Source organism: Poecilia reticulata, linkage group LG18 (assembly GCF_000633615.1).
Source record: "Poecilia reticulata strain Guanapo linkage group LG18, Guppy_female_1.0+MT, whole genome shotgun sequence".
Taxonomy (NCBI): Eukaryota; Metazoa; Chordata; class Actinopteri; order Cyprinodontiformes; family Poeciliidae; genus Poecilia; species Poecilia reticulata.
The window spans coordinates 9016829-9033479 of record NC_024348.1 but is presented as its reverse complement, the minus strand read 5'-3'; positions in this window follow the sequence as shown (position 1 = coordinate 9033479).

The following is a 16651-nucleotide window of genomic DNA, read 5'->3' as shown; positions in this document are numbered from 1 at the left end:
AGAAATTGCAAAAATGCTTTGAAAAAGGATCAAATTACATAACAAAATACTTTGCTGGCAACAGTGAGATACTGAAAAAATCTTCCTCTGGTGCTTGATCATTCATTGATCATGCATAAAAAGAATGCCTAAGTGTTTGAGTGTTTAGAAAGGAAATGCAACCAGATCGTCACAGCAGCTGAGCTACCAAATGCAAAACAATTCCTTTGTAGTTCTTCCCAGTTATGTCTGCAGACAATGCTGCTGCTGAACCAGGGTTGGAAATGGAAAATGCAGCTATAATGAAAAGAACGGAGGGATATCTGTATTTTCCTTTTGCACCCGTCACCCACACTGATCTTGGAGCAACCATTAATCAGAATTTTATTGATAAAAACATGAGCTTGAGTAGCAAAACTCAAAAAATATCGTCTCTCTGTTTGACCACTTGTTTGAACAAAGTGTAAATCCTGAACATAAGTAGCTACTTAGCTAAATAGCTACTGAAATCTTAAATGAAACTTTCTCTCTATTCTACTACATTGACTGAAACAACACACTGGCATCAAAACTATTATGCAGTTCAAGTTTACCTCTTACAGTTTCTCTTTTCTTGGAAGAAATTCAGTTAAGTCATTGTATTGCATATTTTAAATGCTGGGCTGTGAAGAGTGAAGAAGCACCTCAGAGACCCAACAAACTGTTTTTGATCCAACGACTAAATTCAAATTCAAAAATACTTTATTGATCCCAAAGAGAAATTAATTGTTGTTGTAAATCAAATCAATTCAAATTATCCAAAGAGAGCAACGTCTATAGCCACATGCAGAGCACAAACACAATTTAAGCAAAGCCAAATGCATGGACCGCAACAACAAATGGAGAAGCGTCCCAAAAAATCTTTCGATTTTTTTTTTTTATTTCTTTTTAAACTAGGTTAAAGCGTTAAGTGTTCTCCAGTTACACAACTTTAATCAGCCAATCCGTCATCATCGTGCCTGCTATGCTGGTGATCAGATGGATGTCTTGGTGGTTACTGAGCAGATGGCATCCGTCTCTCGGTGCAAACAACCTTCTTCTCAAGAAGGCAAATCCACCAAACAGAGAGAGGGGGGTAAAAAAATAATAATAAACTGGTGGACAGTCTAGGATAGGATTATGTAATCACTGGCACATGGTTTATTTTGCCTGCAATATTTAAGCAGCAACTACATGTCATTAATATTGCAGAGGAACAAACAGTGAGTCAGATGTGGATTCAGCCTGTGTGGCATCATTCCTTTTGTTTATCACCATTTGTTGGAGCTGCAGTTGTTAAATTCACAATGGAAAAAAATAAAGACCAACATTTTGACAGCTATGGATAGTCGTTATCTTTACAGCAGTTACTTGCGTCTCAGAGTCTGTATACAGTAGCTGCCTTAAAACTGAAACCAGGCAAAGGTTCTTGCTTTTTCCCTTTTTTAAATCTCTGCATTTAAAACTGAGCTAATAATTCAGTAAACACACCGTTTCTCAGGAAGTGCCAAACAAGCTGAGAAGACTAAAATATTATCCGATGTATAGTTTGGAACCAACTCCACGAAAGCATTAGTTTATATAGTATGTAATAAATATGCAATATGTCAACTTACCCATTTTAGGGAAGTAACAGATGGCATCTTTATCACTTTTCAACACACCTATCTTCAGGTAGCAAATTACTGATGCGGGCTGTGAGATGCACAGTGAGGGTAACTTCATCTGCCTATTAAAGCAGCCCCAGCAATGTTTGTCCATTTCTAATCAAGACACATCTGCAAGGAAAGCAATTACCATGGAATCAGTTTGCTGGAATACGTTTCATACCGAGGTTCCGTTGGTGATCAGATGGACACGTGCTCTTTATCACTTGTGAGGTTGATGCACCGATATTACAATCCTCGTCAAACTTGGAAGGTGGTCATAAACCCATAGCCAACAATGAGCTGTAAGGGATAATATAGGACTGTGGAATGCGTGAGATGTAGAAATATAACACTGACAACAGCTGCAGCTGCAAAGTCTACAGGGCGCAGAGTGAAGTCGTCATATAACCCTCCAGTGTTTTCTAACCCTCCAGTAAGAAATATGTTGATCTGCAGACAATGTTAGCATGGTGAGGATAGCAAACAATAACTTGGTGTCATTATGTAGTAGTAATGATGGAACTAAATCCAGAACAAGCAGAGGTTGCGAGTAGACGGTGGGATTTTCATAAAGTAACACTAAAACAAGACAGAGAGAGACAGACAGGTTGCTAGATTACAGTCGAAAGAAAACACTTAAAACCTGAACTGCATTATTCTATGCTACAACTTGAGATTAGGGTTTGTGAAACAGTTGTATTTGTAAAAAAAATCACACATATAGCATTTGTAAAACCAGACAGATATATTTTTTAAAAAATGCAATTTGTGTGCATTTTTTTACACAAATAAAATTGATAAAATTGAGTTGGTCTGTCCACTGTCTTCTGCTTACAAGAGATTGAGCTGCACAGGCAAGAAGTTTTCAATCAAAATGCTGAGATTTCTTTCCCTGCTGATCCTCTATAGTTCATTCTGGGGGGATTCCAAGACATTCCCTGACCTAGCGGGATATAATAATTATCATGTGGTTTTTTTAGTTGTTTTGTTTAAAGTGGACCCAAATGCAGAGTGGTAGAGATGCAGGTGATTTCATGACAAAATGTTGAAACTTACAAAAGCCAGATTCTAATAAAAGACACGGGGAGAATGCGGGGAAATAATGGGAAAGTAACGGAAGAAACCAGCAAGGAGTGACCGAGAAAAAGGTGCCAAAGAACTGGGAGGTTGAATGCCAAAATAATAGACCTGGGCAGATTGCAGGTGTGAGGTGAGAGAGAAATACTGTCTGCAATCAGGATCTTTCGCCCAGATGTTCCGGGAAAACGCCCTAAAGAAGAGGCCGAAGACGGCAAGAAAAAATCTGCGAATTCACACATCATATTGCAACCAATTGAAAGACTAGATATGTTAATTCCCCTCAAGTCGTAATAATTGTGTTTTGCTGATTTCTTTGGACTGAATTAGTATGCATAGTTACTTTGATTTTGTATGCATCCTTTGCTGTTAATTTTAACATGCTTTGTTCTCAGCAGGCCTGCGTTTGCAGCAAAAAAACACAAGTGGTGATACCGATACAGATACACACACTGCCTCGGTTTAATGATGTCATTGCTTCTCAGCCGTCTGAGGTGTAAGTAGACTAGTGCAAGGCATTAGGGCGTAACATAATCATAGCGTTTGTCACAGTTTTGTTCACAGCTCCTTGCATGTTGGGGAATTGCAAATCACCTGATTCATGGGTGTTAGAGGTTGAATACAAATTAGTAAGCTTATAAGACGATGTGAATTAATCAAAGTATTACACAAAGTTTTCTGCCTTGTTTACACTGAAATCCTGTTAGACATTTATGTAATTTTCTCCACTCTACTTACTACGTTCGCACTTTCTATTAAATTAGCATTTTGCTGATATATTTGTTTACTTTTTGCTTTATGTTCAGTGACTTTGAGACTTCAAAAAACTGAGCAGTCCAGCCTACTTCCAACAAAGTGAATGTGCAACCAGAAAATGCAAAAAAGAGAAAAAAAAACATCTTTTTTGTGCAGTCATTCAGCGAGGCAAAATGGCATCTGCTGATTAATTTTTCATAGCAGGCTTTTCCGGGTTCCCACTTTGTTCATTTTCTTGTTTATTTTCGAGACAGGAAAAGGAAGTGCCTAGACCTAGCCGTGTTAATATGTTTTTTTGTCCTTCTGCCTGTTCACTGTGGCAGTTTCAATTATGCATGTGGTTCTTATCAGTGAATGTTTGACTGTGCAGAAAGCACTCATCGACTGTTTGTGGAGACACGGTTCGAGGTTTAGGAGCGCACAGCTGCTGACTGTGTGTTGTTGCATGTTCACGATATGGTCCACAAGTTGGAAAGTAAAAACTATTTTCGTTCGCAACCGAGATTTATTAATCATACCATCAGAAGGGAAACTTATAAATATTTGCAGGAGAATACTAAAGTGTTCAACTAATGCAGTAGTACTCTCAGCATTTGGGATCTGAAGTTTGCTTTTGTAGGTCTTGAAGGCGTGGCTGTAAATGTACTAGTATGTGCATGCCATGGGGAAATCATGAGCTGGTGCTTTTAAAATATGATTATTTTCACAGTTGAAGATGTGCAAAGTTAGAAGGTCGAAGGCATATAATGGCCATATCGGTCAACATGAAGTGATGACACCACGGCCATAGCGTTCATGAATAGTTCATTGAAAAAACAAAGGTCCTTTCCTTCTAAAGCACTTCTGTGTATTATGCAACGAGGAGGATGGACAAAGCAAGTCATGCTGGAGTATTTATGTTCAATTAATTTGGATGTTAGGCACCAGCAACCTTTGTGTCCACCACCAGCTGTGGCTGAAACATATAACCTCAACGGTATACCAAGCAAAGAACATTGTATTTAAATTTTTTTTTTCATTAGACAAACATGCTGACAAAACTGTTGCTAAGGACTGCTGGAGAGGCCCAGCCTTACTGCTGCCCTGAAAGGACAGCAATGGATGAATAGAGGAATAGATAAAGGAGGCATTGCGCTTTGTAAAGTTACTGTATGGTAAATGATAGCAATTTTTGGAAGAGTTAAATAGTAAGCAAATTAATGGAATGCTTTTGCAAAATACAGTTTTGTAACAGTGTATTCATACCCGACACATTCCCCCCGTTGGTGTGGACCTTATGTGGAGGTGCGAATACACTCAAGCGAACCCTAGTGTGGACCAAGCAACCTGACAGAGACCCACTTTTGAGGTGGTCTCCGTCACTTCGCTTAAACAGATCTGTTTTCAGCAAAGCTTTGGATGTAGAAAGAGAATGAACTTTGTGAATGTGATGTGGGAAAAAGTTCCAGAGATGAGGGGCCTGTTGACTGAAAACTCAAAAGTCCACGTTAGCCAGGTGCACAGATGGCGAGAGGAGGGGTGGTGGATCTTAGAGTGTGTGAAGGAATGTCCATGCACTGAAGATCAGAGAGATATGGAGGTACGAGGTTATGGAAATTTTCCAAATTAAGCAGAGGAATCTTGAAATCAATTCAGAATTTTGCCAGGGAAGTTGCTCGAGTACCGAAGTAATATAATCAACAAATTCAGTGCTGGTAATTACCTGGACTGCTGTGATCTTCTTTTTACAATTGTAGATGGTTTAGAAAGTGACACCTAAACTTGTAGTTTGGTGGGGAAAAAAAACCCCAGAGAGATTAGAGAATTAACACCACAGAGAGAATGTATGATCCCCGAATTACACTGTTTGCGTCTCCGTTCCACTGCGCTCTGCTCAATCACTGAATGGACTCTGCAGTAAATAAGCACTCAAGAGTCAAAGAGAGCTTTTACACTTCCTCTGCAGGATGGCGTACTGTACATCGGCATCCATCAAAACTAGAACCAATTCTATTTTTTGCCAGACGCCCGATAAGTAAGAGCGGAGTCGACTTTCAAAGATCACCGCTCCAATAGGAAAATGCACCGGCGCAACATCCATACTTTCAAAATAATTCAGCAAGATTCACTACATTTGCTAAAATACTAGCTATAAAGACTGTTTATGCCATGACCAGACAGCAATGGGCAGAAAAAAAATATTTTGGAAGTTGAAAACTACAGACTTTTTATATTAAACCACTTATCCTTGTCCATAACTAATTAATCTGAACAGATTTGACTCTAGTTTGTCACTGTTGAACTTCAGAAAATTAAGACAACCTGGATTTAGTTTTCGACATTGGAAACCCAGCAGCACTTTTTACATAAGTAGTGTTGGGTGTCGTCCTCCATGTTTAACGCATGGTGCATTTTGTAAAAAACTGGCCAAGGTGTACAACACAGAAAGCAAACAGAAGCCCTGAGGAACACCAATGACAGCTGATTGAGCCATCATTGTCGTTTTAATAGTACATTAAAATGTACTGTAAAACAATTTGAATGTTTTTACAGTATACACTGATTACCATCTGAGGAGTTCCATTTAAACCAGGCATGTCAAAAAGCCCATTAGTACCATTTTTTATCTTAATCTCCTTAGAGGAACATTATGATATATTATATCAAAGGCAAAATTCTGGTCAAGAAGCGCACATAATTAAAAAATTTTAAAAGTTTAGACTCAAGTGCTCTCAGCAAACAATTTCTGATTTGTAAACTGTGTAGAGGCAACAAAAAAAAACTGATAACCAGATTTTTTCGTGTTGGAATTATTACACACTTGAGATTATCAAGATCCTGATTAGAAGGTTTATACGTCTTAGTAAACCCAAGATATTTCTGCAATTGTATTGAATTGTCCTTAACAAAAAAACTCCTCATTCTCCCCAGAAGCAAAACTATAAATGTTTGAGATTATTCAAACATTAAAACCCAGATTGCACCAAAATCATCACTCCTCATCAGCTTTGCTTTTAAAGACACCGTGTAAATAAATGCGGATTGTAACAAAATGCACAATGCTGTGTGACACGTAATGCTGCACATGCTCTGGGGAGATCACAAGCTGGTGTTTTAGAATAAATCTGAATATTTTCAGAGAGAACTGGGGTTACAAAAATTTGCTGGGGAGGGGGCATGTTTATGTGTGAGCGCATGATGTCGGAGCGGTGTACATAATGTCGTTATCGCAAGTTTGACGCAGGAAGGAGGGCCCTTTTTCTCCCGAAGCGTTGCGATGTTTTATTTAGCGAGGGTGCCGCAGGCGCGTTTAACTCAACGGCATCAAAAATCTCTGCTTCTTTTCTTCTTCTTTTTTTTTTTTTATGTTGCCTCCCCGGTGAAAGAGGTGCTGGGAAAATGACTGTCATGTGATTTGTTTTTCCTCAATAAGCCGCTAACAGCTTAGCGGTGCCTGCTGTGCTGAGCACTCCACCTGAGAGCAAACTCAAAGGAAGGGACGATGTTTTAGAAAATGCAATGTCCCCCGACAAGATCCAAGGTAACAGATGATTGATTTAGGTTTAATCATGCAAACACTTTGGTATAATTGTTAAGAAGATTGCAGAGGACGTTACACAACGTAATTATGTTTTCGTGGGTATAATTCAATTTCTGAAAACTTATTGGGATCTAATGAGAATTACAGCACTGAATGTGATCATTAACCCCAACATCCAGAGTATTATCTGATCTTCTCTTGATAGCCCCCTCAAAACAGATAATCCAACTTTGATAGCTGAAACAAGCCATTTATTCCACAATTAAAGACAATTAGGCAATCTATTACAGCTTGATCAAATCTGATGGAAGAGAAAACAAACGAGCCCGAGTCGCGAGTGACTCTGTTTGCAGATACAGTTCTGACCAAACGCAAAAAAAACCCAGTAATTGAACCTGGGGTTAAAGAAAAAAGAAATCAATTTCTAATCATGAATTGCCATATCCCCTGTGTTCGAGCCGGCATCAGACTTATTTATCAAAATTTACCCCAGCCATGGAGGGCACGACTCCGTCTTAAATTAAACTTGTAAATATTTGTCACTCTCAGCCCTCTGAACGTCATACGGCAGCGCTGCCAAGAGAGATGTATGACATCCAATAGATATGAGCCCATTTTTCTAGGACCCATTACAAATACACCCAATCGTGAAAAATAACATAAAACCCCTCAAGTATTTGGTATGTTGATGCATAACCTTTTACTTCAAAGCTAAACCCGCTCCCTTCTTCTTCCATTCAATCAGAATAATTTTCTGATTAAATGAATTTGATCCCTCGTGGTATATGACATTTTAATTATGTGTCTTTTTAATGCCTTTAGAACCTGTTTATTCACTTCTTTAATGCAAATTCTCCCTTTTGATACGAGTGTCATTAAAAGTGAGAGTAAACGCCTACTAATCTGACCAATTTTCTTCCATGCGAGCTAATAAAAAGTCTTTCTACTCTGACTGAGAGCCTAAATGTGTTGTAAATATGATAAATTCAATGACAGAATGTTAATCCCCCCTTCTAGTTAAGATTTCATAATCTACTTATTGATTCACTTTATAGATATATTACAAATTCACAACCACTGTGATCAAGAGACTTAAGACAAACAGATCCACTTCATATTCAATTATATAGAAAGACAGTCATAACCAGACATTTACATACACCGTTTAAAGAGGCACTCAACTCTTTTCTCTTCATTCTTTGACATAAATTAGATTTTACATTCAGTAAATGTAGGGCTACCAATATATGCGTGTTTGCCTAGTGTCAAGTAGTTCTGTTCACATTCATTTTTCTCGGTATTTTTCAGACTTGCCTTCTAAACTGCATGATGTGGATCGTTGAAGTATCCTTCAATGATTGTCTCACAACAGATTGCCCAAAATCTAGCCCATTCCTTCTGATATCGTTTTAATTTTTTTTTTTAAACACAAAAACACTTTTTGGCTGCGTTCAATCTGTCACAGTAACCACTAGCATTCTATCAAGCTACTCCTGCAAAAGTACCGTCGATGAAGCGCTAACAAATGGAAGTGGGAAGGAACAAGAGTCAGTTCAGCCCTGATTAGCAGAGAAAGGCATCCCATCTTACTTTTATCAGTATCTACAGTACTAAGATCTATGAAAGCTGCACAGGCATGGGTTGAGAGAAATTGTCTGAAGTGCAATAATCTGACTTTATTTGGGAAATTCCTATTTTTTCAGAGCACATGCATTGCCCTCTAACATCTGCAGTACCATTGTTAATTTTTTTTTTTTTTTTTGCAGGGCTCATCTATTTAGCTCTGCTTTAGTAACTGCAGTGTGAAGGTTCCCCGACAGCAGCAGCACTTTCAGATAAACTTGCCATTTCAATCGACCCCACAAATGTGGTTTTCAAACTTTATCCCAGTAACGTGAAGTGAAATACTTCAACTGGTGTCTTTACAAGAGCAATCTAATTATCTAATCTCACCCTTTTATTATAATAATGCAAGTTTCTTCCCTTTATTTGCTTTATTTCCTTAAATGTACTCCTTCTGAAAACTAATTAATCGACTTCTCTAAATTTCAGTTATTCAAAGTGAGACGAAAACTTCAAAAACTAACAGTGGTGGGAAGTAATGAAGTACAAGTGCTTCGTTACTGTACTTAAGTACAATTTTCGTGTATCAGTACTTTACTTGAGTAGATTTAATAATGGGTGCTTTCTACTTTTACTCCACTACATTTTACAGTAAGTATGTATACTTTCTACAAAACCGTCGCGCTACTCGTTACATCCAAGTTGCGTTGCGCTTTTTGTCCGTTAAAATGTGAAGTTCAGGGACTTAAGGTGGCGCCGTAAAATCCAAGCAATAACGTGACTTGCGTGTCTGTTGTCACCCATCGCATGCAGAGCTCCAAGACATGCGCAGTGGTTTCCTCTGAGCGAGAGAAGATGTCTGTTTAATCGTCAGTAATATAATAGCGCTGCATAAATCATAGATATAGCGACATGTAAAATCAGCAGCGCTTTGCTTTCACAGACGGCGGGGCTTCGTCCAACTTTTAGCGACACGTTGCATCTGCGATGAAAAAAAGTTGTCACTCATGCGCTGAATTATTGTGTGGAGATGTTGACTGAGGTGTCGCACATATGGGACAACGCTGTGACCAAAGTGCAATATAGTGATATGACATTCAGGAACGATCCGATTCTTCTGGACAGATCTTTACTAAGGTTGATAGAACTGAAGCCTCACTGAGAGCCGTTCTGTGTTCTTGTAATGCTCTGCGTGCGTACACTGCAGTAGCCATTATTTTATTTCATTAAAAAAATATATATATGTGTGTGTGTGTGTGTGTGTATATATATTTAATTGGCGAAAAAATAAAACAACAACATAAGAACACAGAGCATGCTCATTGCTTTTTGTTTTCGTCACCTGTCATGGTGGCAGACGTTGCAGCAGGAGGGAGGATGAAAACAGTCACGTGCTCCTTCTGCTTGGTTATTTCTTGCTTATTGCGCCTTGGACAGTGTTCATAGTTGAGCGTTGTTTACCGTTAACTGCTATGTTTAATGGTGCAGACAGTTGTGGTTTCTGACATTGGCAATATGGGCAACCTCCCAGGGCGTTTTTTTTTTTTTTTTTTTAGGGATGGCAGGAGACCTCTGCGGATTGTGGCACTGAGATGGAAACAAAACGGAATGAAGAGTTTGAATTGATACTGGTAAAATTTATTTCAGCTCTAAGTATTTAATATCTAGGTGTTTTTATGGGAATGTGGATCTTTAAGATCAATTTGAGAAGCAATTTTGATAGGTAAAAGTTAATTTTTTTGTGTCATGTAGTACTGGGAGCTGGTCTTGGTCTTGATTTGGTCTCAGGTTCAGTGGTCTAGACTACAACTCTGCTACGTGGCTCCTTGGTTCCATGTCCTCCCCCTCCTGCCCTTTCAGTTGGATTTCTTTCAAAATAAATGCTATTAGTGGCAAAAAAAAAAGTGAAGTTCATGCTATGTTAGGACAGGAGACAAGATGTTTCCATCCCTGAAATTATGGTGCATAGAATCACATATCCAAGTTTAAACTATGTTACAGAGTAAACACAACATGCTTTATCTGTGGCATTGTTCAWTAAAATGGCACATTTCTGATGTATTAAAATAAAATACGATCGGTACATTTAATGATATTAGCGATTAGGTAATGCATTCAGCAAGTACTTTTACTTTTAATACTTAAGTTTTTTTAAAAGCCAGTACTTTTTTACTCAAGTAAAATGTTAATGTGGTACTTTGACTTTTACTTGAGTGAATTTTTGTCTGTATATTTGTACTTTTACTTAAGTACATTTTTTGAGTACTTTCTCCACCACTGGAAACTAACACATTCCACAATAGAAAGGCAATAAAACCAGCCCATGTTCCTTTCAGTACACTTGACATTTAAGTGCCAAGGCCAATATTAGCACCATCTACATAATGTCAGTTGCACAGTAATGTCTGTCCCTGATATGACTTTTGAATGTTTGTGCTTCTTACGATGAGTGATGAGGCAGAGACCCAGAAGCGGAAGATACATAAATACTCCCAAAGATGGGGTTAATTAAACAATTCTGAGGTTACAAGCGGGTAATCAGTCAGCCGTGGAAACTTACAGACAGGGAGGATCCAGAAATACTTCAGACTGTCAATATCTCCAAAATAATAAGGTTGGCAGTGCTAGGACCAAGAGATCACACACCAATGGGAAGACACGTGGAACCCAATGAGTCTTTCCTTGCTCTCGCTCGTAGAGGACTAGAGAGGAAGTTAGGATGTAGATGTTCAAGAAATGCTACACAATATTCCCTTCATTTAACCCACACGCCACTTATTTCTTTAAAAAAAAAAAGCGACTTGTTTTTTGCTTGAAGAGCCTTTGTCTTTTTTGTTTGACAGTGCTTTTAGCCTTGGAATTCTCCAATTGATGTGATTGTTTACCTTGGCCCAGTGAAGTCTGCAGCTCTATAGATCCTCTCGGTTCTTTTGTGATCTCCCGAATGAGTCGTTAGTGCTCCCCTGGAAAAATTGCAGTAAGCCGGCCAATCCATGGATAGCGCAATCACTTCAATGTTTTCTTTATTCAGTACACTGGAGTACAAAAGTCTTACAAATAGCTCTGTATCCCGTTACGTTTCCCTTTTCTTCTCAAATTCCTTTAGTCCAGGGTATGATGCTTGCTTTCTGACATTATCAGAAAGGCTCCATTTAAGATATTTCAATCAGCTTATTTGCCTGGGAAATTTTCCCGAAATGTCTGGTCAAGTTATTTGCTCATTTCAGAAGCAGGTAGTTTTATTTTCACATGTTCTGAAATGCTTTTTCCTTAATGCAAATCAGGATGCAGGAAAACTGCGTAAAGTCAGGAGGCATATAGCCAATTTATGATTTGGCCAATCTTACTTCAGATTTTTGACGACTTAAGGCCCAGCTAAGATTTATACGGAGTTCCCGATTGGTTGTACTGATATGCGTTGCATTTAATCAACCAGAGTGAATTCCACATGAAAAGCCCTTTGTGAGTCCAGACCGGCTTAGCATTGCTTTGAAGCAAAAATCCATATGTAGCCCACATATGTTGTCTGGGACCAAATATCTATCCATTTATACATTTTCCACAGCCTCCAGGAGCTTGCACAGACACGAGGGGCTGATGTGTGTCTCCACGGGTAAATCAGCAAGAGGCAGAAGACACTCTGGACTAGTCAGCAGTCCTTCAGATTCCCACAGTCACACAGAACAAACAACCCTGCTCACATACAGCTAAGACAAATTAAAAGTGACCACATATTATAGTTATTTATGCATCAATGTAGATATTAGAATGGTTGCTGTGACACAAAATAGTTTTTACAAACAGAGCAGGCAGGTTTGTGACTTTTTTCATTTGAAGACTCAATTAGCCTCGTTACATCACCCTGTCCCTATACGTCACAAAAAAAACGTCAGGACGGCCCGATTAGCTGGCACGAATTTGCAATTTACAGGTTAGGGATCATTAGCCCCAAAAAAAGGGTTCTATGCAGCTCTAGTTGGAAATGTTTAGGATCCAGTTACAAGGTTTTTCCCCTGGCAACCTTTCAGTCATATAATTAGCCTATACTGCAGAGTGTTTTTAGTGGCTTTCAACACTGTTGAGGATGTTGCTTTTATATAGAAGATTGGAATTCTAATGTCGCTAGTATTTCTGCGATAGAGGAGTCTTTGAAGCTGAATCACAACATCATCTTTCTCATATTGTTTGCAAAGGCCGTACGTTCTGCTGAACCCACATGAGGTCGTTCACAAATGTATGGAGAAAAAAAAAATATCTACACTGGAAGCACACGGTTCTCTATATTTAAAACAAAACAGACATCTGCTTTTCTGTTAAAAAGTCTAGCGTTTTTTTTTTTAAGAGCCAGTGCTAAAATCCACAACACTGAAAGTATTTATTTTTGAAAGTTTTTCTCTTCTCATCTGTCTAAGTTTGTCCTGGCTTGGTCGATACAAAGGTTGCTGGTGCCTTTGTCTCGGGGTTTGGTCATGCACAGACTGTTCTTTGGAATTGTATTGATGTTAATATTGTAGGTTTTTTTGCCTCTGGCTGGCACGGTATGAGTAATTTAGTTTTCTCCAATAACAAAGAGGAAAAAAATATCAGGTTAAAAAATATCCAAAGTAATCCTGATGGGGGCCTAAAATTAGGCGGTTAAGAGGGTTAGAGGAAAGTTTAGACCAATTTCATTTGATGTATGTTATGTATATAATTCGTAAGATAATTTTTTTTGTTGAGGGGGAACAAAACAGCAAACTCTGGTCTGACTAAAAACCTAGGTCTCTGGTTAAAGTGATCTCTGATACAGTTTGAATGGACAATGCCAACCGAACCGGTGACTGCTCCAAAAGCAGGAAGTGAACTATAACACTGGGCATGTTGGGTAAATTTAACCAAAACAAATGCGAGTATCTAGTGATGGGGAGAAATGGCCTGTTTTATGCCAAAGAAAAACAAGAAATCCTACAATTGCTAAAATCTTACGGCATGAAGGAAATTTTGCTCGGGGTCTTCTTCAGAGGTTTTCATAGTTTCTTCCAGTGGTTCTTGGTGCAGTGCCACCACAGACGAGGAGGGAAACTGGTTGATCAAAGGTTTTGGTTTGTTTGACACCATCTAGTGTAAAAGTGAACGGCATACTTTCACCGATCACAGAAGTTAGACTCTTACTTCTGTGAAGTATCTTTACAGTCAATATCTATTGCTAATCTAAAGTTAAAATGATCTCATTAAGTTATTTTAGCATCATTCTCTCTCGTTTATTTCTCACCATTGCCGTTTGATTTTTCAGACATCTTGCAGACATTTTATTTTCCTAAATATAGCCTATTAACGTGTGTCACCACAAAAACTGCAATTATTATGTTTGTTTCCATTTCCATCATGTAAAAGACATGAATGAAAGGCTTCTATTACAGTAAACACGTTCCTATTTTACTAAATAGTGTTGTGCCACCATTTCTCTGTCGAAAAAGCATCAATAGCCAGGATACATCATTAATTGTTGCTTGATCAAATTCTAGCTCTGCAGCAGATGTCTTCTCATTAGTTATGTATAGTGCCCGTCTCATGTTTTTTGGCTGACATGAATTTATTCATATAACTAAAATCCAGATATCAATGGCTTTTTGATGGTGCTTGTGAAGCCAACATAGGAAACAACCTGCTTAAAGTTGAGCTGGGTGGAACTCAACCATTAGCTTATGAAAACAGCTTGTGCTGACATGCCAAATTTCTTTATTTTTTTTAATGGTACTTTAAACTAAAACATACAGACAGCGTCTGTGGCCACTGGCCACCATATGCTGCCTAGCTGAGTGTGATACTTCAGTTAACTTGTCATGTTTAGATGTTCTGCCTTTGCACTCAGTCTAGGATGATTCACGTTGCAAGGCAACAACAGCTTTTCAAGAGCTCTTTATAATTCCTATAATTTACAGTGCAGGTCCAGCTGATGCAGGTTCACACACTTGGTGTCTCTCTTTTCCTGCGGGAGTAATATATCGGATGATTCTGGGAATAAGAGGAATACTAACAGTGTGCCAGAAGAAGCCAGAGTGTACTTTTGTGGGTTTCCTCATTATCATTTCTTCACCTTGTTAGCCTTAACAGGTGGACGAAGCTCTCTTAGCAAGGCTGCTCTGCTCTGATCAATGTGTACGGATAGCTGAGGAGGAAGCCAAGCATGGCGGCTGGAGCGAGACAGAGGAGGAGTGAGTGCCGAGTTTGGGGGTGGGATGGGCGTACTTTTTGGGTATTTTACCCATCACAGGGATGTGAAATAATTGGCATGGGGGACGACGGATGCTACAATTTCAGCTGCTCAACATCCCACCCTGCTAGATCTCTCACAGCATCCGAGGGGATAAGGATCACTTTGTCACTAAGCAATTGTGATGCAACGGTTTCTATTTATAATTATCAATAGAAACCGTAACATAAAAATTTTAGATTTAACATCAAAATTTTGGTATTTCATTGCATTTTTATAGCAACTGAAGGTAGCATTGTTACTTTATCTTGCTGTAACAGAATGGTACTAAAATTGTTCTGACTCGCCATGTTATAAAAACAAAAAAATTACCATATTTTCTGCACTGTAAGGCGCACCGGATTATAAGGCGCACCTACACTGAATGGCCTATTTTAAAACTTTTTTCATATAAGGCGCACCGTATTATAAGGCGCATAGAATAGACGCTACAGTAGAGGCTGGAGTTACATTATGCATCCACTAGATGGAGCTGCACTAAAGTGAATATCAACAAAACAGTCCGACTCCGGTCGGCGAAGAGAGCCTTCTGCAACTGGGCCGGTGCGTGGCCGGACGATGGTCAGCCTTCTCCGTTCGCGCACAGCATGTTGGTGGAGAACGTGGTGCTAAACGACCTGCAGACGACCTGATTCTATAATAGCGGTTCTCAACGTGGGTGGTCAGAGGACGGCAGTGGGTGCTGGCGGAAATTTTTACAAAAGGGGGGCGCTGGGAGTCCTTTGGGGGGCATTTGGTCGAAGGTAAACTTTACACCTTAAATGCACAACAATACCCGTTTAGACTTTGAGCAACTTGCTAAAACTGTATTGTGTAACATTAAAACATTTGTTAGCTTTTGGCGCATCTCCGCTCCAGCTACTGGTAGCTTCACCGCATCAGTTCAGCGTTACACCAGCTGATAACGTTGCTGTGATTCACTTTCTCTGGTATTTTTGTACATATGTTTTGGCAGTTCTGTGATCATGTCAAAGCAGCATCTTATATTAAAAAGTGTTTTATTTCCGTCTGGATGCTGCCCGCTTCCATGGAAGGCTAACAGAAAATCGCTCTTATACACATTGTAATTACTAAAATGACGATACCCTCACTGTGTGTCGCTCTGAAAAATAAACCCATTTAAATAAAGAAATCCCTCCATGGGTGATACCTCGATAGAGAGCGTTCATTTYATASCGTTAACACCGGTGCTGTAAGTGGTCCGGTATGAAACGGGTGCGATAGAACAACGGTACCACAGCACTTTTAAATTTCAATAATCAGAATACCAAAATTGTTTCCGTTGTTTTAAAAGGTTTATGTCAGTCTGCCTTTTCCCCATCGATAAGTTTCCTGAACACATAGGGGGTTAAAAAAAAGAAAACGAGGCGCACATTGCGCAAAACTCTGAAACAGGAGAAGCGGGACATAAAATGGAGCGACGAACCAGATGTGAATTATGGCATAAAAACAGAGAATCCGGCGCTGAACAGTGAAAAATCAACACATGATGTGAAACACATGACGATTAGGCGGCGCAGCAGGTGATGAAGATTACTGGTGGTGAGCGTCAATAAATGATATAATAAATCTAGCAACAGGAAAAAAACTAAAGTGGACAATAAACCAAGAGATAAACCAAAGGAAATTAAATGGAAATGAAAGAAGGACAAAATGCAAGAATAAACTAAGAAACTAAAGTAAATACAGAGGAATAAGCTGGTATGGTAAGACCTTTCGAGCAATAATTAATACAGAGAAATGTATGGCAAGAACAGACCCCATTTCCAGAAAAAAGGTAAAATAATATTGTTGAAGTGTCATGGTTTTGTCGAGACCATATCTAGTACTGATAAG